The sequence below is a fragment of the Venturia canescens genome, chromosome 5 (assembly GCF_019457755.1).
Source record: "Venturia canescens isolate UGA chromosome 5, ASM1945775v1, whole genome shotgun sequence".
NCBI lineage: Eukaryota > Metazoa > Arthropoda > Insecta > Hymenoptera > Ichneumonidae > Venturia > Venturia canescens.
Window position 1 is genome coordinate 4568797 of NC_057425.1, and position 23509 is coordinate 4592305.

Consider the following 23509-nt stretch of genomic DNA (forward strand, 5'->3'; position numbering starts at 1 on the left):
GGATATCCAGTAGCACAAGGAAATCGCGGTTCTCCCTCATAAAGATCTTTTCGAACGAGCGTTGCTGGATATTTTCCATTCTAAGTCTACATTGTGCAAATTCACGGTTCGCTTTGATCTTTTTTTTTTTAAATCAGTTTCTGATAGAATCCCCGACGACTCTACAGAAGTGGGATCGTGCGTGTATTTTCGGTTTTTGGATCGATTTTTATCTTTCGAGTCAGGAACGTCTTCGCTAAAATTCCTCGAGTCCAAAATTTCTGAATTTACCTTTAGTTTATATCGTAATTTTCATGAAATGTCACTGGAAACGAAATTTGAGTAATTTCTAATAATTCACGTCTCAACAGAGTTTCGTTTTTTAATAAACTTTGCTATCTAAACAAAGTAAACGGTAGAATTCGTTCATAGGAATGCTTTGATACTCGAAGAAATTTTTGTTTTCAGTGCACATTGAGGTTTACGAGAGGGAGTCGCTCAAAATTCTCGTACTTTGAAAAACTATGGTCGCAGTGGGGGAAAAGGGAGTTTAACCTGTCAGAAAAGGCCTCAGGCTGCGGAGCGGAACGACTCGGAATCAATTAATTGATTGAAGGCTATTATTAGAATCTCCTACTGTTTATCGATGGTTATTAATGGCGGTTGGACTTTTGCACGTTTTGCACCCACATCGGTATTCGGATTTTTATACTTATAAACGAATGAGAAACGATTGGTCGAAAGGATTTCTCACGTAGCTGTCAGGCATGAAGAGGGGAATGGTTGAAAGGATGGCGAGGCATAACTTGATAATTGCAAAGTGCACGAACAATCGATGCTCCGGTAAGACGCGGAGTTTTCGTCTTTTTTCATGCACATTGAAAATCTATGTTTATCGGAGCTCGGAAGGGCAGCTCACGGTTTTAAAAAATGTTTTTTTTTATTGATAAGAGTTATATCGCCGCCGTAGAATCGAAACGTATCTTACGATCGTGAAATTATACGGATCCCTTTTCTCTCGTACGATTCGAGCAGAGATCCACAAACCATTCGCTCCGCCGCGCTCCCTTGCCAAGGGATATTGTATAAAATGTGCATGTGCATCTCGAGTTATTGGTTCGTCGCTCGAGGGCCAAAACACACGGTATATAAACCGTTTATCGGGACTAATTAGCTGGCGTGCGCAGATGCCGATGGCCTGATCACTGAAATTTACGATATTGCGAACGTCCCTAGACAGCGATCGTCGAGCAAAAGGACACGATCCTTCCACGAGAATAATTATACCAATTTATCAAGCTTTCAGCACGGGAGAGTGCATTCTTTTTTCCTACCTCGCGAACAATATCTCAATTCCCAAACCTTTCAACTCTTTTTTTCTCCATAATCACATTTTTTCGATGATCCATCAATTTTCTCTGCTAACGATCGCGGGTGTGACTTCCGCTCGATAAAAATCTACGATTAATTGTCGTCGTTATTTTAACGCGAACGAAACGACTCCTTTTATCGTCAGAGCCGCGATTGTACTCGCACTTTTTCGCTCGAACGAAAACATCTATACATTCTCAGAAAGCATCGAATTCGTTCGAGAAAATATCAACTTGAGGAATCGAGTTATTCGCCGAGCACTAAAACTTTTGCGATAGCACTTCAACCGTGCAGATTTTATATCTCATCAAGGAAAAGTAATCGCAGAGACGAATAAAAATTCAAAAGAAACGCACTGTCAATGGAACGCATGCATTATCCACGCTGCGATATTTACGAAGCTTGCGCGCTCGCGGAACAGGATAACGGAAATCGGTTTCTATCATCCGCAGCATCCGGCTGCTTTCCAATTTCATTTCCCTCTCGCATTGCCTTTCCCGTAATTCGAGCACACCTATATATAATTTCATCTGTATCTATATTTATCTTCCATACCCTCCTATACTTATATATATAATATACTTACGTTGCAATGACAAGGATTTCCGGTTGAACGAGTTAATTGGAAGGCTGCTCTGCCTCCATACGAATATATCTGTAGCTCTAAGCGCGCGCGCAGTTATGCAAACAAAAGGGGGCGTGAAACTTAATATCGAACGAACTTTGAAGTTGAACAAACGAAATAAAATAATTTCGAACTTTTTTGAATCTGTGTCAATCGGATATCGCACGAATAAATAGACTCGCACATTCGTTTTCATCCTCGAGTATCCGACACTCGCAGCATCACAACTTTCACACTCATTTTCTAACAGCAAAATATCGTTTTGTTAATTGATTTATTATAGAGAGAGAGATGAAAATGTTGGTAAAGCGATGCTTTTCTATTTGTGTACTCGTCACGCGTGTGAAAGTCTTTTCCGTACATCGTACAAAGCTCACAATGATAAACACTCGATTTCTTCGCGTCGCTGTCCGTCTCGTATTTTGAATAGTTTATTTTTCGTGCGGCCAACGTAGAAATGATTTTTAGCCGGAGCTCAATAGACTTTCCGTGCGCTCGCTCATCGGGCACGTGCATTCTTACTTTTATGGTCGGTTACACTCGCAGCCTTCATATACACGGATATTCATATGTATATGCGCAAGTAGAATACAACGCGGAGGAACATTACACGCAGTTAAAGGAAGTAAGAAGTACAGGAGAGTTTAAATGCTCGAGTTCATCGTCACGTCGTTCCTTTTACACATGTACCAACTCCGTAACGTTCTCTGCGTACATTTTAGTTATTCCACGTATGATGCCGCGCGTGCCTACACGTGTGTGCATTTACGTATCCACCTTTCGATATACTTGAACTTTTACGCCTGCGCGATTGTGCGTCCGAGTATTTTCACGCTGTTTTCAACCCATTGGAACGGCTGCGCCTTCGAAATTTAGTGAAATCCGAAAATCGAGTCGGCGAGAGGGAAAAACTTTAGGATCCACGAATATTCTGCTTCGAAATCTCACCTTTCCATACTCTGAATTCACCGTGAATCCGTTCGACCCGATTTCACGAATTTTGGAGCTGGAAAAGTCGAAAGAAGGTTGGAAAATGGGGATAAAACGATCCAAATTTTTCATTCGATCGATCAAGTGCTGAACGAACCGCAACTTTTCAGCCAAAAAGTTAGTATTTCGAGTATTTCCGAGTTGGGAAAAAATATTCAACGGATTTCGTCGGATTGTTGGATTAAAAATATTTAAAAATCGACCGAGAACGTTTTTGAAGTATCGTATTAAAAAATATATTCGTTACTATCGTTATCATGACTTTTCATGTTTCTTCATTGACCACAAGCGTCCATTTATCTCCAAAAATACGTATCGCTTATCCCTTCGCGTGTAAACATTGTAGTTTCCCCTCTCTTTTTGCGCCTCGATCCCTTTCTCTTTTTCTTCATCGTTGATATCGAAGCGATCGGGCTTCGCAGTTAGGTGACACTTTGAAAAAAACGACGGCACGAAGCGACGAGAGAGGGAGAAAGAGAGGCAAGACCGGACGTCACGCGTGCATTGCGTGCCCCGCTAGCGCGGATTTATAATTTTTTGTTTTATCACCATTTCTCCGTGTCCCTTTCAATCGCTTATAAATTCCTGCTTGCTGTAGGATCCTCCCAGAAGCTGAGAATCTTGCTTTGAATAATAATGAGTCTGATAATGATGATAATAACAAAAGATAAATGACAACGTTCAGGTACGGTTCTGATCATCGCGAGAAGAAACGACCGTCGAACAAAATGGTTTTTCAATTCAGTTGGCTTTTCAAACCAATTATCCTTTCGTTCAAACTTTCATTCCATCCCTCACGATTAAACTGTCCTCGCTGCACTGTACAGCCGGGTTCCGCGTTCGAATTCCATTTCATTCGTCGCAAAGTTATTCGGAATTTGGAAAAATGTGATTGAAAAAAAGAAAAAAACTACGTGAGGAAATTGCACACGAAGCATCGAACCATGTATTCCATTTTCATGCAACGACCTTACTCATCGAATTCAAAAGCACTGAGCAAAAATTCGCGTCAAAAAGCATCGCGAAATAATCACCTCCAGAAAAAACCTCTCGTGCCATCGACTTTGCTCCACATCCGCCAAGCGCGCAAGCCCTCGATCCCGCAATGGCCATCAATTCGCTCTTATTTTCATTTCGGTAGGAGGGAAAGAACTTCGATGAACCAAAATTTACTCACGGTTAATTTCGCATTGGAATCTCCGTGTATGTATAATATTGATTTGAGGATCGAGCTATACGTATATCGCATTTCTCCATCGTTCTTACAGCCTCGTATAATGTACGTTACGGTATAAAATAAGTCGTATATTTTCCATACGAATTGCCAATCGTATTGCATGGTGGATGGAGTGAGCATCTATAGGAGGATTATCTATCCTTCGATATAGAGTTGGCAAGAGGAATTCGCGAGAAATTTATCCTTTTTTCTTATATTTTTCGCTCCCTCGGTCTCTCTCTCTCTCTCTCCCGCTGCTCGTCGTTTTCGTTCTCGGATACGCAACATCTTGCAATATGCGATACATGCATGGACGAGACACATACGCACACTCTCGAGTCGCGATGGACACGTGTGTATAGAATGGTACGCACGTCCCATAGAACCGCAGCTCGAACTCGCAAAGTATGCATAACGTACGCGCCGGGCATTAAACTCCCCGGTACGGCTTCGTTTGATATCCGCGGAAAAAGTTCACCACTCCGATCGTAGTTACGACGCGAGAAAGGGTGACGTCAATGGTCTCGAAGTTGCAACAGCGCGTATTTCACCCGGTAGTTTGCCTGATGGCGATTACGAAAGCGGTAATTTTTTTCTTCCTCGCATATTTTCCACTCTTGCGGTGCAGAGGCTGGAAAAACGTTTGAGAGATTTCATCGTCGATCCCAAAAAAATGGGCTTTTCGCGTAGTATTCTCTTCTTTCTGGGATCGAAAGCTACGTTTCGAAGAGGCGCGAAGACTTTTCCCATTGATACGCGATCAATGGGAAAAGAGGATAATAAAAGAGAAAACATTTGAAAGTTGCGTGGTGCGGGAAATCCATGCACCCGCGTGCAATTAGAAATTATGAATTATTCGTACGTTATGTCAACGATCAGCCAATAGCACGTACGCGTGCCATCGAGGAATCAGGAGATTGAGAGTACAAAGGGAAAAAGTATCGTTTCTCGATTCTCTCATTCACGAGCTCATCCGCCAAGCGAGGATCGAGCCGAAGATTTTCTCACCCAGATGAGAGAAGCGTGCACCGATTTGAGTACGACGGCCAACAACTAATTGGCAATTAATTGACGTCCGCAAGAGAAAGATGGAAAAGAGAGTGCGGGTCGTTAACGAGAGTGTGTCCCGAGAAAGTAAGCTGCGCGATTGGAAACGACACTCTCTTCTCTTTCTCTCGCGTGAGACACATACGAGTATGTAGAGTCGAGTGCGCGGTTGGTCCGGCGAATTTCTCGACGACGGTATACACTCGGTCTGTGTCAAGGTGCTCGAAACGCTCGGTATATATCGCATCCTGGAAAAGAGAACTAACGCCCAAGAACACTCCTGCAATTACACACATCCATTCCTCGTTATTGCGCCAATCGGAAGATCGTTAAAATCTCGGAGATTCTTCGAATCCTCGCGGCATTTCACAGACAGTCAAAGTATTTTCCGTCATGAGGTGTACGGAGCTGAAATCGAGGGGAGCGGGACACCGCAGGATCGAAGTAAATTCTCCTCCTTCTCCTCCTTTGGGACTAGAAAAAAACTCGAGAAAGTTTCAAGCCCCCGGGTCCGCATTCGATGACGTGAAAAATGGATTTTCCTCGCGCACCGCGTCTACTCCAATCTCCCTCTATCAGATAAGAAATTCAGATAAAACATTGTCAATACACCCGAGATTTTCTCCGGCCCAACTTACTTGCCAGCGTGGCTATATAGTCGAGGGTTAGAGCCGAAAAAACGAGCGTCGAGGCGCGCATGCTACCGATATTACGGTCGCGAGTGTGAGTTCTCCGCGTTGCGCCGCGCTTATAACCCGGCCATAGAAGGTAAACGCACGATAGCCCTAATCTCTTATCTCCTTCGGCGGCGCATTATATACGAGGCTGAGACGCCCGCGGAGCGTATGTACCGCATTTACCATATACGCTGCTACAACGGCGCTTTTGCTCGAGATTGCACGGGCATAAATACACGGTGTATCAAGTATACACGCCTCGCGCCCGCGAGAGACTGCGGAGAGGGCATGCGAACGCTTTCCTCCGTCGATCTAATTTCCTGGATCCCGTCGAGATGAGTTTCACGGTTTCTCCAACTCACTCGCACGCGCGCGCGCGAGCTCTTCGGATCGACTCGTTGAAAATGTCCGATTGTGCGAACGCGCGTCCCTCGAACAACCCATTTTTCTTTGGCATTTTATACGAATTATATTTTTCACCGGACTTTCACGTCCTCCGACACTCTCGTTATACTTATTGTAACATTATATTCGCTACCACAGCTATGGCGAGCATGCTCTCGCTTACTCGGCACACTAACTGCTGTAATAATACGTTTACCGTACTGTGCATTATTCCGTCGAGGTTTACGTGCCCACGCCGAGCGTGGGCCCCGCGTAGTCTCACATCGACGAATAAACGTTTCTCTCTGCTTTTTTCTCCTCTCGATCGCGCGCGTGCTCTCCTCAAGACATTCGTTGATTTTCTTCCACGCCAGCGGCGATCCTTGACAATTAAACGCTCGTAAATTCTGTCGCGGAATCAATGCTCGTGCCGCGGGAGATTCGAGAATGTCGGCTGACCCGGTCACCGATGGCAGCCTCGGAGCGAACAATCGCAAGAAATTTCTATTTCGTTTCGAGGCATTTTTCTTCGAGTGGCATTTCGACGCTCACGGAGTGATTCGTGCCCTGCTTCGTCAACGTTGGACAGCTCTCTTGACTGCAAAGCGCAGCACCAAAATCCCTTCTGGATATTTGTCAGGAGAAGTAGGCTATCGCAGTGAGAATTGATTATATTTATTTATTTACATCCTCCGGCATTCCCTCCTCGAAAATTCCCATCGTCATCGACACCGCCGACTTTCGCCTTAAATGATTGTCCAAACAAAATTCGAAATCTGTGCGTTCTCGTTTGACCTCTCGCACCGCATCGATGAAAAATCGACTCGCCACCCAAAAGAGTGACCCTCTTCCGCTAGACAAACATCCGACAATGCTTCTGGAAAAATATATACGACTTTCATTAATTTATTCAAGAAATAGAAAGTTTGTCGTCTCTCACTCGCTACGAGTACAATGATGCTTTGATTCCTTTATTGATTTCCGTATTCTCGTTCCTGGTATTTGATCTCCGGATCTTTAATTCCGATCCGTTCCGCCTCTCCAGGCCACCAAATTTTTCTCGAATACGTTCAACATGAAAATTGCCACAAATTCTGTTTGTCATCGTTGGACGACGCTTGTATTTGGAATAACAACGGTGAAGAGCGGAAATGTTGTCATTTTCGTTGGGTTCGTTTGCATCGTGACTGCGATATTGAAAAATGATTAAGGATGCAATTCCGTTATGTATGCGAAGCGAATAAGTTACGAGATAAGCTTTTTAGATTTTCGTTATTTGATTCGTATCTATAATTTATGCGGTATCCGAGCATATTATATCGTGGATAGCGCGAGTCGTAGCTGCGAGATTAGATACAAAATCCTACTTTCCATTCGAACAATAAAAATAAAGGCGAAGTTTTTGATATATAAAAAACGCGATCGAAACAATCTGAGGTAAAAAGAAAAGGCAAAAAATCGCGGTGTGTCTCGTGATTCATAAATAAAAGACACATCCCTTTCTCTGCGTGAACGAGCGATGGACACGATCTTGAAAATTATCGAGGAAATCATTCGTGTGCAACGAGAGAATCGCTGAAGAAAGGTGCAGGGGATCGAGCGAGAGGGAAAGATCGAGAGCGCTCCGCGTCGCAGAGACCGAGAGAAAATGAAGCGCGAGAGATGCTGCGAGAGTTACGAGTCTCCGAGAAAGTTACGCGTTATAACGCGCGCACGCTTGTGTATTCGTATAATCATGTGAACGGATATGTACACGTGCGGATATTTTCGTTGAGAAATAATCGAGAGAATATAAGCAGGTTGAGTGTGGCCAATGAAAAAGGATTTGCGGAAGTTTTTATCGGGAAAGATTTAGTACTTACACGAGATTTAGTAACCCACTGACACACTGACTTCTCGCAGCGTAAACGATACGGAAGACCACCCCGAGAAGCACTCGGTTATTCCACATCATTAGACGCGTTTTCATGCGGCGTGTGGACGAACCGATGGTGCTTGCCGTGCGTCGTCGATCTCTTCTCGAATTTATAGCACATTGTTCGCTCAACGCTTTTCGTGTACTTTTGTTTTCTAGCTTAAGGATACAACGCAGCTTTATTTACACTCGGTGAATTTTCGTTCTTACGAAACCACGACATTCGCTTTTGTGGGATGATTAAAAACTGGGCAGGATTCTCATTATTTTTGCGGGGTTTTCGCGCAAAATACTTTCTTCCGTCTCTTCTCGTCGTTCAACGCCGCATCGCGGTGATCTCCGTCAAATTTGACGCTCGCAACGGCGCATTCAAATTGGTTTTTTAATGCCCGTGCGCCTCTCGGTTGAATATAATTCGGTTTTATTTGTACTTTTCGGATTATAAACGGGACGCGGCGACTTTAACGAGTGACCGAAAATAAAAGAATGGACGGCTCGTTAATTAATTCAACGGTGAATATGACGCGGTTTTATTAACGGACCCCCATGTATTTTTATCCTCCGGTATATTCAGTTGGTTCGCACTTTATTCCTGTCTCGCGACTCTCGCCCCGCAACACGCACTGCCTCTCGCACCGCTCATTTTATTTTTAATTAATTACATCGAGGTGAATATCTCCGACGACCGTGAAAAAAATGTTACTCGAGATGAGACCGTGCAAAGAGAGAAAGTGGATGCGGCACATCTTCGACCCCCTGGCACATCTCGAGTCACAAGTTTCATTGAAATTTTAAACTTTCTTGAAATTGAGACGCTGTCGCGCTTCCTCGCTAAAATCCTTTTTAAAAAATTCAAGCGACATTGCAATTTTCAGTAGTAATTGACGATTTTTAAAATTCCCTTCCCGCATTTGTAAAAAAACGTTTCAGTTTTAAAATCGTTAAAAAAAGTGACACAAATGAGGGCGAAATTCGAAAAATTTGTTCAGTACCACGCGCTGCCAAACGGAAATTCTTCGCGAGGCCTCGCCCCGTTGTTCCTTTTTTTTCGTTTCTTTTTCATCGAAGCTAAAATTTTAGCGTTCACCAAATAAGAAAACATGGCGATGGAACGACGCGACATTTCATGAATAAATTCATGCCCCAAGATTCATACAATTATTATCGCATCCCACACCCCGGAAATCCGTAATGTTTCGGTTGATGAATCATTGTCTCCGCGCGTCCGTGAGAGAAATGAAAGAGTTGATAGCGCGTGGTTAATACTTTCATCGGGGTATGAAAGCGCCTTAACCAATTGCCGAGCGGTACGGGATTATATGATGAGATCGCGGGCGTTAATTACCATCGACGTGGGTCATTAAACATCCAGAGCCGTTATCATCGATATATACACTGTAATGTAAAAGCTATACGCTTGAATTCCCTCTTAATGAGATTTTCTTCGAGCGGGGACCTCACAGATCTCGCGGAGCCAACGGTCGATTGATGCCTCATGCCTATATGTACAACCGAGATCCGCTATGCTGAGATAACAATTGCATTTTCTCCATTCTAGAGAATCAAATTCAAGGAATAATCATCGGAAGTTGGGTCATCGCTGATTTTGACGAGTGCGGAGAGAAACGCGATTCTCCTTCGAGTCCGATAGAGCGATCTTTCCAAATAATTTTCAAGTCTCCGTGCCAAAAAATATTTACCAACATTTTTATCAACGATCGACACTTTTCTGAAATTTATCACATTCGAAGAAACGCTCAACAAGGGAATTTTGAATCGTAGAACGTCCGACTAGGACAGATTTTTTACTTGAATGAACGGTACAGCTTCGAAAAAATGCGCAATCGTACCGGTTTACGGTACCCGGGGACTGCGCCAGTCGAATGCTCGCCATCGCCATAATCGTTAGCAGGGACGAAATGGATTGCGCGCGCAGTGGCAGCTTCGGACACGGGCCATTAACGAATCGACGGGTAGCTGTCGATGCACCGCGCGCTCGCGCGCGCGATCCTTACACGGGCTCGTAAACTATGCGTTCATTAACCGTTTCACATAACAATATAAACTTCTCTACACGTACAAGCTCATTATTGCGTGTATACACGACGCACCGCTCGCGCGGATATGCCACATGTATTGAGATTCTTATCCGTCATCACACGCAATATTTTAACTTGGATTAATCGGCTTCGACAAGCGTGAAAATATCGATTGGAATGAAATATGCTAATAAGTAAAACGCCAAACCGAAGCAGATCGATGCGAAACGAGTTTATCGACTTGGAACGTTCATATTTTTGTAATAATCAGCACGGCGAAGTAATTTTTACAACTTTTCCTGACTGGTGGATTATTCAATTCATGATCCGATCTTTGTCTCCGCGTATCCGGAAGTTACTCGAGCTCGAATTCAGCCTCGAGCTCTTGTTTGAAAATTCGAATTTTGTTATCTTTCGATGTTGATATTACGAGAGAAAATATTAAGGAAGAAATAATGTTTGCACCGCTCCCAGATGCTGCCTTCGCCACGAGTATTTATTTGTTCAAAATCAGTTCTCGGCTTCGCACAAAACCAGTTTCCTTTCTGCTAAATAAATTTATGTTATGCTTGATGCGGAGTTAATCTTGCTCCTCGATTTATACGTGAACGCATGCACACACGCCGCGCTCACCTGTGTGCATTATTGATAATATTCGTTGAGCGTGTATGATTGAGCATGAAAACGTGGCGAAGCGGCCTCGACAGGGTCAGGGGCGTCAGGTCGCGTACTTTTGCACGCCCATGCGCACCTCAACGCACAGTTATAAATGACGTTTCCGCAAATTGAATTCCGAGAGCAATATCACATGTCTCGAGTGTTTATTATGCGCCACGTCAGTGAACCCTGTACGGGGCGCCTCGAATGTCAATATGTTTCAGAGATATTTTGAAGCTTGCGCGAGATACCGAACGAGCTCGCTCAAGTGAGAATAAGTCAGACTGAGATTTCGTTGACGCTTTTGACAAACTAAATCAATCGAATCGATTTTGAGTCATTTTGGGATTGAAAAATCTGCTCGAAACCTGACCCGAGAGTTTTGAACTTCACGAGAGAGAGAGAGAGAGAGAGAGAGAGGCGTGGAAAGATCCCAGAATGCTTGGACCACGATTTTATTCGTGAACCGCGAGGCTTTCGCTTGATTTTGGGCAAGTTTTCAAGGTACTCTCCCAGGCCACTTCGTAGAGGCGATAGAGTTAAAATACAAGTTCACGAAGCTCGATGTATGCACGAAGAAGTATAACGAGAATTAATTATCTTGCGGAATTGGCGCCCCCTGCCCCTCCCCGTGTGCGTAATCTATAAATACAGAGGCATATTATTGGTGTGTATATACGACGAAAGTTAAATATTCGCGATTGGGTAATAAAGTGTGCTCGTGCGAATTACACAATGGGCTGCACATCGAATCGCTCGATAAACATTGAGTGAGCATTCTTGGGTGCGAGATCTCGCGAATTTTTAATCACGTTTTCCTTCGAAATCGGCACATTTTATAATCGTCGGAACGCGGCCTTTCGGTCGTTATTCATTTTCATTATGGGATCGCGAGGGTGGTAAATCGTTAATGAAACTGCTGGAATGGAAAATGAAGCGTTTACTTTAATTGGATTTGTCAATTTTTGGAAGGCTGAAAATCATTTTAAAAAACGGGGACAAGGAAAGTTTCTTCGGCAAATTCAAACGTTTCAGAAACGCTTGTTTTTACGAGTTCTCGATAATACTCGGTGAAGGATAAATCTGCTGAGAATTCAGCATTTTGAATTTTGACTCGGTCGTAACACGCGCGTCTTGACGAAAAACATGGAATCTAAAATGCCCCTGGCTCGATTTTCTTCAGCCATGTGCCCATCCACCGAGCAGTCTTCTCAACGTTTTTTCGAAAGAATGTTTACGCAGATTTACTTCTCTAGCATCCTCCTCTCTCCTTCCGCCCATACGAACGATTAACGCCTTCCGAACGCTCCGTGTATAGACTCGCCCGCTTCGTTTTATTTCTTTTTTAATACAAACATAGCCCGGCACACGCGGAAACGTTCATATAACATCCGGCACTATCAATAAAGACATCGCAGATGAGACTTTCGAAGCAGCGAGCAAAGTTGATCGAAAAATCCGAAAATCAAAGTTCTTCCTACGAGGAAAAGAAAGTTTGAGAGAAAATTGATTGTGTTGATAAAGCACGAGTGTCTGGGAATGCAATTGTGCCAATACTAGATTCCCATTTACATTCAAAGCGAATTTTCCTCCGAATCGCGTGCATCCTCGCATGTGCATTTTAGTCTCAAACAAAAATGTCCTCATCAACCTTTTCAATTTACGTTTATGCGCGCATGTAAAGATCCTGGGTAAGCTAGTGGCTCATGATCGTGCATCATCAAGTATATAGATGACACTGGTAGTTCGGAGAATGTCGCCCACTGACTCCGGAGCTCTTCGTCCCGAAGATTTGCTCTTGGATTAGCGTTCAGAGGAACGTCTGCTCGCGCGACGGCGGTCGTTGTTTTCCCCGTCCCTGGGAATTTCGCCCACGTATCGCGAGGCGTCCTTTCCTATGCTCGTTCCCGCGGCGAGCAAGCCTCGCTTATTTTTTCCTCATATATTTATCTCGCCCGATGCGTTTTAAAATGCGCGATCGTTCGAACCTTGCCATTTGGTCTAGGAGAGCGAAACTCCAGGTAGGAGAAGCAGCGGGACGAAGAGAGTGGAATAAGGGGAGAGGCGAGGAGGGAATTCGAAAGAGAGGAGAAAAAAGTTTATGAAAAAATGCGGGAGGAGGTGAAGGCTGGTTAGGGAAGAAGAAGAAGAAGTGCGGAGTGTGAGCGAGAGAAGAACGCGGACGCGACCGGTACGTGAGTCAGACCAGAGGAACCCAGCGCGAGGTGTATTCTCTACCGCGGACTTGCTTTGCGGTTGGCCTCTGCACCTATATTTTACACACATATCGGACGTGGCACACGTACACGCATACCTTAAATATGGGCGTGCGGGCGCGAGCGTGTGCGCGGACATTGTTTCATCGAGCATGCTTCTGATGATTCTGATGTCTGCTGGTGCAGGGATGCATGCGCGCATATATGGTGAAGATCAGAAGGCTCTTTCGTTGAGCTGCACTCCTGTACATGAACTTCCAAAGATTTTCGTTTTTTTTCTCCACGTTGCGTAACCGCTCGATCAATCCTACGATAGATCGACACGCGAGATAGTGAAATGCGCAGCGCGCTGCTCTCTTCATCTTTCTCTGTCTTTCGATAAACGAACATATGCACGAGCTTGTAATGGAATTCCTAGGGAAGAAATTCCTCGTTGCAGCATTGCCAATGACATCGAATTTGGAGTTTTATTAATAACCTGACATATAATCAGCGGCTGCGGCTCGTCATAGGGAAAACGACGCGGTGGTGCAACCTGTGTCGGCTGACCGGCACGCATAAAACTCCGTGAGTCAGACGTTTTTGTTTTATAATTACCGCGCGATCTCTTCGGCAAGGCTCATTTATCGGATAAGATCGACGGCGTTACGAAACTGGCTGGTTAATGCTTTTACGATATTGCGAGAAACAAAAATTTTTGATTTTCTCTATATATTACGGTCTTGATGACGGCTTTGGACGACGGTCGCATACTCGCTATACTTTCTTATTTGCTTTTCACGAAACTTCATTCCCGTTGGAGCATTCACCGCATACTAAGTTGCACACACGCGTTTTATCACCGTGCATAATTTCTTGTTTGAAAACTTCAACTCGTTCTCAAATACCTTGACCCACCGCATGAATAACACGCGTATATTCGCTGCGTTATAAATATTTTTTGGATTCCTGTTTGCTCGAACGCACGCGCGCGTGTTCAATCGTTTCCGTCCAACTGTATTTACTGGAGAGCAAATTGAATGCTCGCCTCTGGCAACTTTATGCAAGTACCCGAGCAACGTTGATTTTCCCGTTTTTTTGTAACCGCACCAAGAAAATGAAAAATCTTACCATCGGTCAGATCCTTGTCCGCACTCCCGAAAATTCCAACTCGCCAAGATCGCGAGGCTCCGCGATCGAAACACAGGCGATGAGTTTCAGATGTGCAAAAGCATTCTCGTCGATTTTCGTCCACGCATCTGTGCCGAATGAGATTTTCCGTTTTTAAATACATTTCGCATTGTAAGCGCGCGAGTCCTAAATCACTGGTTAATCATAAAGGATTAATCTAAGGTGGAATGCTCCATATGTGTCCGGAGTTCGTATTGAACCTGTTGAGGCAATCGGTGTCTAATACGACGGTGCGCGTAATGCCAGGAGCAATATCAGCGGTAGTATATCCAGCGCGAGTGTCTTGAACAGAGGGAGCAGAGTGGACAAAGGAATTTCTTGGGAGCACGTGCCAGGCAGTGGCTCGGCAAAGAGATCGTTGTTTGCGTTCAACATCTGCAGTTTATTCGTTTTATACGTAGAGATACTATATAAAGAGGGTATTCGTGAATTGCCTTTTTCGGGCTAGCAAGGATACATGGCGCGCTCGTTTATAAACGTTCGCGCGCGAAGATCTCCGATTTTCTCACACGGAGGGGAGAACGAAGCCTCGTGTATCCCGATATCCGACTGCGGGAAGCTCGTAGCTCGTGTGCTCTTTCGACATAAATGCTAGCCGAGCGTTCAACGATTAGATGCAATTTTGTCTTTCTTTCTTCGCTTCCATTTTTTTCTACCTCATTTTCCCCCTTGCTCCTCGCCTCCCCGCGCGCGGCTCTCATTCTCCTTTTATTGCTTCTTCCGTTCCTGTGCCCGAAACGAGAGAAGCTTCCACTATGCGAGTTCGCATTACGTATTTCTCGGGTCTATATATTTTTATACTCGTTCATGTATATAATAATGGCCGGTCTTATGTCGAGGGTTCCCCGTTGAGGGGCATTCAAACGGCCCAGCAGCAGCAGCAGCAGCAGCAACGCTATTCTTATTCCCGGTCGCGCGCGCGCATGTGTGTGTGTTGCCACACAGCGATATGTGCGCGGGAAACCGTTAAAAGTCACAACCTCCGACATCTCTCGCACAACGTAATATATACTCGCCGAGAAAGATAAAGAGAAAGAAAACCTCGGGCCATTGTTACGAGATCCTCGCATCCCGGAGACTCCAGCTGACCGCTGGTCAACCGAAGTTCAATCCTCCATCCTCCTCTTCCGTTTGGTAGATCGATGCCCGTTGAACAATTGGTTTTACATCAATTTGTACGACAAACAGCCAGCGCGGAGTACCGCGTCGTATGAAAAAGCCTCGACCCACACCGCGGCTACAAGACACAATGCCTAAATCACCCGATGAAAAATCACCATAACAGTTTGATCCTCGCGTGTCGTAATAGCGCCACTTGCTCAGAAGTTGCGTGCTTCAACATTCATGGAACGGTGAAAAATTTGACGAGCGACCGGGGGCTAATTGTACGGTTAATCGACGCTGGATCTTTCCCATCGTATCATTCGGTCGCTTCGGGTACGGAAACCATTGAGAAAACTATTCTAATATCGGCCGAGAGTCACCGTATTTTGTGGCCTGCTTCGACTCCAAGCTCGCTCTTTACATTGAATTCGCTTGACCGTCGAAATCGGGGGCAAATGAATTCTCGCTTCGATGAATTATCCTCGCTCCGAGTCTATTCCACCACCATCCTACGCGTAGAAAGGAGTGAGAAGAGATTCAAAGACGTAGGCTGCCTTCTCTCCAGTCGCTTTCATTATTGTGCTTCTCGTCTCGTTGATGATCAGAACTTGGCTGGTCTTACTCGCATGCGGAAATGTTGGCGCGATGGTGCGTTTTAGGTCAAAGGTTGCAGCGAGATGCGAGCGCCAAGGGGCGCCGTGCGGTCGTCTCTCTGCACCTTTCAAGGAAAACCATCGAAGCGATGGCTTCTCTTCTGACTACGTTGCTCCTTTACGCGCACCTCTCTCTCTCTCTCTCTCTCTCTCTCCTCTCCACTCTTTTCTCCCCCTTCTCTCTCGATTTCGCTCGCGGATATTCGCGAGAACCAGGAGACTAGTCGTTATGGGCCTGCGTGCTATAAAATATCCTCGTCTGTTCCTTCTGGTCTCGGAGAGAGGCGTCGATTAGACGCGCGTCTTCCATATCCGCGAAGCTGTTAAATATCCCAACTGCTAATATAAGCCATAGATATTTAAACAATGCGCCTTTCTTTTTTCTCCTTTATTATTTTTAATACTCATTCTCCGGATTTTTTATCCTCTCTCGTTTACGGAGGTAATACTTCCGCATGAATAAACGTCGCCGCCGGCTGTTCGCTACAGATTGTAAAACTGCGGAATTTCAGTGTGATCGTCGATAAATGGAAAGACCGATGGCGCATATTTCAACGCCTTTTTCTCCGGGGTGTACTAAAAAATATATTTTCTCGCAAACTCACCATGACTCTAAGACGTGATAAATTTATTTGAATTAACCGACCAATCGGCATGTCTCGAACATGCGAAAAGCTCCGAATGATGGTCCTGCGAATACGCCGCACACTTATTTTATGGTCCATGCCTACGTTTTCGTCTCCTCGCCTCCCCCTTTCTCTCCTGCCGTCCCGTTCAGCGTCGTTTTCATCGTACTCGCGTACGAGCACCTCGTCCGCTCGCGTGTATTTTTTCTGTGAAGAGTAAAAATGGAAGAGTCGAGAAGTCGGTGATGTTCGCGCGTGCGCCTCGGCGCAGTTCCCGTAATACGTGTGCTTCGCGTTCACGCTACTCTCTTCATTATTAACACCTCTCTTAAGCTCTCGCTATTAAGTTAATGCACACCTGACGCGAGCATTGTGAATTATAGCGTAGCCTATTAGTCATCGCTCGCATTGAGACGAGGAAGAGGGAGAGAGGAAAGCTCTCGAAGCTCGGAGTACCAGAGAAGATCATCTCTCGCGGAGTCGATGCATGATTATGAACTTTCGAGACTCTCTAACTCAGTCTTCAAACGCGTTTGTGCAGACTCGCTGCTTGCATACTTGACCAATCATCTTTCGAATACTCTGACGATTCACAGGAAAAAAGTGTTCTCCCAGTAGTCACGTCTCAGAATTTCTCATCGTTCACTCAAACAGCAAAATTCAATTAACAGAGTCTTTAACTTCACGGAAATAGCTCGTTGGTAAGCTACTCGATTGAATATCCTAAACTATAAATTCATTATAACCAAGTGGGAAACAATCACGGCGAGGGAATTTTAACGTGCGAGCTTGTCCGTGAAGCAAATATTCATTCGCATATCGAATACTTTGGAGAGATCTCAAGAATCCTGGCTCCCTTGTTCTCCGTCTCAATATATGCACGCGCAGAGATACAGATCCATCGCGAGTCCCGAGTCCATCGAATCCCGAGTCCACTACTTCCGTCTCCTCCGTCTCGAGCCGTATACAGGCTTATAATCGATACATAAATGCGTATTATATGTACGTATATATAGTACATATAGAATGAGTGATAATCTGGGTTGGGTGGCCTGAAGCTCGCGAGCTATCGGAGCCAGTCTGGCCCCGCATATACGCTATAAACCGTACGTACCGTATACAGCTCTAACTATAGAAGCGAGTCAGTCGTTAATTCACTGTCTCTCGCCCGAGTGAAAACCGGTGAGCGGAGCGCGCCTCGAGATCAAAGGATAATATTTCTCACACTCTCCGCTGTCTGTACAGTTCAGTACTTACGTACGTACTATCAATGTGTTTTCGAGCGTATATATTTATATGTATATATAAACAGACCGTTTAATCGGCACGCAATGCTTTGCTCAGGCCAGAAAGAGATGGAGAGAGAGAGAGCCAGAGGCGATCGAGCATTCGCGCTGCAGCGCGCAAGCTCCATCGAGAGTGCATCGACAGCGACCGGACACACGGGCTCGAGAAGCACGAGAAAATCTACGCGACGATATCCACGCGTTCGGGCTGCTCCCATATACCCAATACACAAAAGGTCGTAATCCAACAGCATTGAAAACGTTTAGCCACGCGGGTCAAGCTCCTTTTGCTTCTTAGGATCTTAAACTGATACAGAGCCAATACACGTGCGCAACTCGCTCTCGCTTTGCTGCGATCTGGCACACTTTTGTCATCCTCTCAACACGTCACATACCTATATGTTTCTGTTTGTAGCCTCGATACGTGTGCTGCTGTGCCCGATCCTCAAACAACATTGGGCTAGGCTCCTGCTCATGTTATGCACTTTCCCATCTTGATTCAGCCTTTTTCTCTTTCTTTCTTCCTTTAAATCCCTCTCGGCCAGAACCACATCCTACGACTATCGGACATCGTGCCCTGTACTCAGTTTCTGGGACAGTCGGTCCTTAAAAATTTTCACGCGACGTGTCCATCCTATCGATTGAACTTGCGAGACACTTTGCTCACTCCATCTTTACTTTCTGTCACAGCAATACACTCTGGCGAAACATCCCAATATAAACATTCGATGAAAATGCGAATAAAAGGATTTAGGATTTTTGTATTGAAATGGGAATTATTCGAGAAACTTTCGATGCTGAAATTAAATTGTCTCTCTTCCTTTTCGGGAACCTGAAAGTACGTCTTCAATCTTCAAACAGCCCGCTGGTCGGTGAGCGGCAACAAACTTGCACGGCTTTACTTTCAGTTTTTCAAAATCTCTGAGTAACCGCTTACCGATGGAAACGCTTTTATCATTGTAAAGTATGTCTTACTCGTTGCTTCATTCGGAGTTGATTTTCTTGAACGCGCTCACGTTTTCATACCGAGCCTGGAAGCTTCTCCTGGTCAGATGTACGTGTTTCTCACGTTTCCACAAAGTGACACATCGCCAGTCCCGTGGCGGAAGAGCGCCGCATTGTCCGTCGTTAAACAAAAGGTGCCGGAGTGAAATAAAAGTTGGGTGACGTCAAACGTACATGGGCGTATATGGAGAGTCAAAGGCGAAGAGAATGACGCGCCGCGAGATAAACGGATCACTCCGTAAAAGTAACTTTTGTGTTTTCCATCTCACATAAACATATTCGTTAGAAGTAGAGTCAGGAAAACCGGAAACGAGCTCGGCGCTCTGTTCTCGCATCTCGAAGGCCCGCGTTACCTGCGTTAGTTTACATTGTTCGTAGTGAACAAGAGCAGCGATATATACAAAAGTTTATGTATTCCTGTTTATTTGTGAACGCATTGGCGCGTCGAAAGTGCACTGGTACACGGAGCAGAGGACAATAAGTTGTATAAATATGGCACGATCGCGCGCCCGGCACAAAATGCATTGAAAAACAATTGGATTCCGAGTACAAGAATAATAAAATGCGGTACTTTTCGTTCCAGTTTTCAACGTCGAACGATTTATCGTACAAGTCTGGGCGATGAATTTAACGGCCTGATTTTATGATGGCCACGTATATATTAGCGCGCGATTTAATGAGCTTCAAAAAATTCAATGAAACGAATATAAAAAAAGAAACATTGCAGCGTGAACGAGCGCCGGCCGAAGTGGAATTCACGAGAATTCTTTCCGTGCCTCGTTTGTACTTTTATTTTGTTTGCTGTTGTTTTTTTTTTATTTTTATTTTTTTTTATTTTCGCTTGCATTACAGCGTACTCGAGTTTTTGCTGTTGTGTAATCGGACACTCCGATGAGAACTGCGACGTTCGTGTTATATCATACGTGCGAGAAGAGTGTGTTAAATCACTCTCGCACACGTACGCGCATACGACCAGGAAAAAAGGAGCTAAAGAAAGAGGACTGAGAAGAGCTGATGTAAAAAATATAACGAGTCCGAGCGCGAACGGGGACGTAACTCGTGCGTGAATCTGCAAAAACGATTCTGCGCGATAGTGCACAAAATTTATTTCGCTTACACCTGTCGTCGCGAAGCTGCTGAACTTTGCTGTACCTCCCGTCGTTTCTGTGCGCGATCGTCAACCATCTCTCGCCATCGCATACTTCGCGTCACCTCGCTTTTCCACACATTTTCTCCACCTTCTATATCTCCGTACGCGACGCGAACCACTTGTATTACAAACTCCGTCTCGCGTTGAGATCGCGTCAAGTAATCTCGAATTTTATTCATTCTTTCTCTCCCGCATCCCCGTGATATTCTGCACCGCATTATGGGACCGGGTAAACACTCGAGTTGAATCCGTCCGGATCACATTTCATTCGAAAAAAAAAAAGAAAAAAAAAACGGAAAGAACGCTCGAACGATCGACGCTTGGATTTTTTTCGTCGCAGACAACGGACCTGACAATGGATTCGAGGAAAAGTAATCCGCGAGAAAATTGTTACGATTTGTACTGATAAAAATCGAGAATCTACTGTTTTATTACGTAAATAAGGAGGAAAATTTATCTTGAGAGAAAAGGCGAAGGAGCTGCGCGGAATAAAAATAACGAGAGAACAGTCACGGAAGACGAACCTGTTAAGCCGCGCGTGTTCAGCCTTAAAAAACGCTTCGCTGCAATAAATTGCCCCCATAAGCGAAGAATGTATAACGCGCAGCTTAATCGAATCTTCAAAAAGTACCATAAATTCGCATCGCCCCCGAGCCGTGCTCTTCGAATCCATCGCTATATACGAGTAACGAAAAATGCTTTGTGATCGAGAGAATTCAAGTGTAACGAGGTCCGATCGTAATTTGCGATCTAAGAAAACCCCGGTCCAGGATGACGGCTCGCAGGCTCGTGCCGCGTCGCACGTTTAACGGTATATTTCCATAGGGTTGCGATAAGAGAGTTGGAAGTCGTTTCAAGTCGGAGGGGAAGGGATCGCACCTATATAATGACGCGACGCGACTACGACGTTTAATGTGCCTCACGGAAGAAATTCCCGTTTCGCCAGCGTCACACTACGATCAGCAGCGGGGGATAATTGATATCGCGCGGTGATTAGTGCGGTGCGCTGTATAGAGTCGTGTTCCTGCACGACATTCGTTCCAGCCCCGTGGACTTTGCTGCAAATGAGCGCATGCGCATGCCGACGCTGAAACATTTGTACGAGGCTCGTAAAGCTTTCCTAGTTTGGTGTACGGATATTGTCAAACATTGGCAGAGCCTAATCAGCGTTCGTGGCTTCCCTCGGTTGACGATTTTCTCTCACAGACCAGAACCGGAGCCTCGTGAAGAGATTCAATCCCGTGCGAAGGGATTGAACGAGTACTTTGGAATCCTGCAGTATGAACGCACGAGTCAGACGAGACTGTGGACGAAGCACGATGCAGATCGTCCAGGGTGCATCGATTGAGATGTTAAGCAAGAAAGAAAGCGAAAATATGTGACGATGCTCAGAGACAAAGATCTGCTTTTCATGGGCATGCACACCGACAACGAGAGCGCGGATATCCAAATGTTTTTTCGGCCAATGACTGACGGTCAGCCAACAACCGGCGCGCGGTGTACTACAAATTCCGTTTATCATGTCGTCTCGGGTATTCTCCGAGTCTTTTGTATACGCACGCACACGCTGTCTACAATCAGAAATCTCGCTCGTACGCCCGGCTCTGGAATGCACAGTCATCGATGCCTAATGATTTTGACGACGCGTATGAAATATCCCAAAGGCCCAATTTTCTTTCCGCTCTTTCTTCAGCATCAAGAGCGTGATGCAGCACCGACGCTCTCTCCAGGCGGCCACATGGTCCAGATATAATATGTTACAAGGGCCATCGAAACTCTCGCATGTTTCTCGTCGTCGTCGTCGTCGTCTCCCGTCCCGGGCTAATGCGAGCACCAACGATATACATCCATTCGACCTACTTCTGCGCTCTGTAAGGAATGATCGTTCGAAGCAGAGCTTTAATGAAACGTAGATTTATGTGTAAACGTTCCGGCGGGCTTTGAGACGGACATGTGCTGCCTGCTCGTTCTCTTCTGATCTCTGGCAACTCAATCGGCCACGCACTCATTTATTCGTCAAATTGTGGCTCCTCTTTGGACGAGAAGAAGGGCGACGCTGGGGCGAATCGTGACGTAACAGTGGTCGGAGAATCTCGGACTGGCAATGACGCGAGTTGGGGAATGTGCTTGACGCAGCTGAAGTTTGAATATCGAGGGATTCGGTACCTGAGAAATTCGATCATTTTGACGCAATAAAAGCATCGATCGACCGGCATCCTCTTTCTCAAGGTCCAACGAAACACGACAGAGCCGTGAAGGCTATATAGATTTAATCAAAACACCGAAGAACCCTGTCACGAGAAATGCTTCAAAAGGACGGCTCCATTTCGTCAATCCAATTTCCATCTGAGAGGAGACACCCCCTCGTCATCGTCCGACGCAGCTCCGCGCAGTCAGCCCATCTTGTTTTTCAGTCGAACTTGTTTTACGCATAATGAGAAAAAGCTCACGAGTCTGTTGCAACATTCCAGCGAGCATCGCGGCCAATCTCGAAAGATTTTTTGTCCCAACGACAACGCCATATTATCAGTTCACTTGTGATCCTACAACGCCGATAAAAAGTCCACTTCCACGTGGATATTCCACAACGACGATATCATTAGAGCTGGCAACTCGTCATAACTTCAATTATATTTATTGCTTCGGTGCGCTCATGCCTGTTTCGTTCTCATTGACAAAGAGGCATACGCGTCCCTTATGATTGATCGTGTCTGATGGCCTATACCTACCTCCTATTCTACCATTATTATTATTTTATTTATCATCGGAACGATGTTATTACGCTGTAAGTGAGGCAATACATCGCAAATACCTGTTCGTAATTAACCAAGTGGACACGTAATTAGCCCCGAGTCGCTGATATCCGTGACACTCAATTTCTCAGATCCGTGTTTTCTAACGCATCTATCTGTGTTTTATAATGCACAACCTGCGGTTAAATATATATCAAGATCATGTCCCACGATTCATGATACAGGCCGTCCAAAATGTTGTACCAGACCGCCATCGCTTCAATCACGTTAAGGGAGTTCACGCGAATCTAATGGAAATCGAAAATTCCAACTTAAAGAGTTGAAATTTGGAAATACGCGAGAAATAAACAGCGTGCATTTATTCCCGGAATTATTATAGGATTTACCGTTTAGTTGTCGAGAAAACAAATAACGAAAATCTCATTTTTTTAAGGGTTATACATAAGCTCTTATGGCAGGCCGCTTCCTGTGCGACGCTGTGAAAATCGCGTGGGAATGGAAAAATAAAAACACTTTAACGTGTGTTGACAAGACCATGAGCCAGCTGGTCTAAAACATAGCGATGTGTGCATGAGGATAAAAATAGAAAATGCCTGTTGTCGCATTTTGCTTGACGATTTAAGTACGAAAGCATTTTACCCGCTAT

General features: G+C 45.0%; 1 protein-coding gene across 1 annotated transcript in view; it reads right to left on the minus strand.

Moving 5' to 3' along the window:
* The window catches only part of LOC122410473 (A disintegrin and metalloproteinase with thrombospondin motifs 10-like), a 38313-nt gene that overhangs the window by 14508 nt on the left and 296 nt on the right, over nt 1-23509 (minus strand). The window lies entirely within an intron of this gene.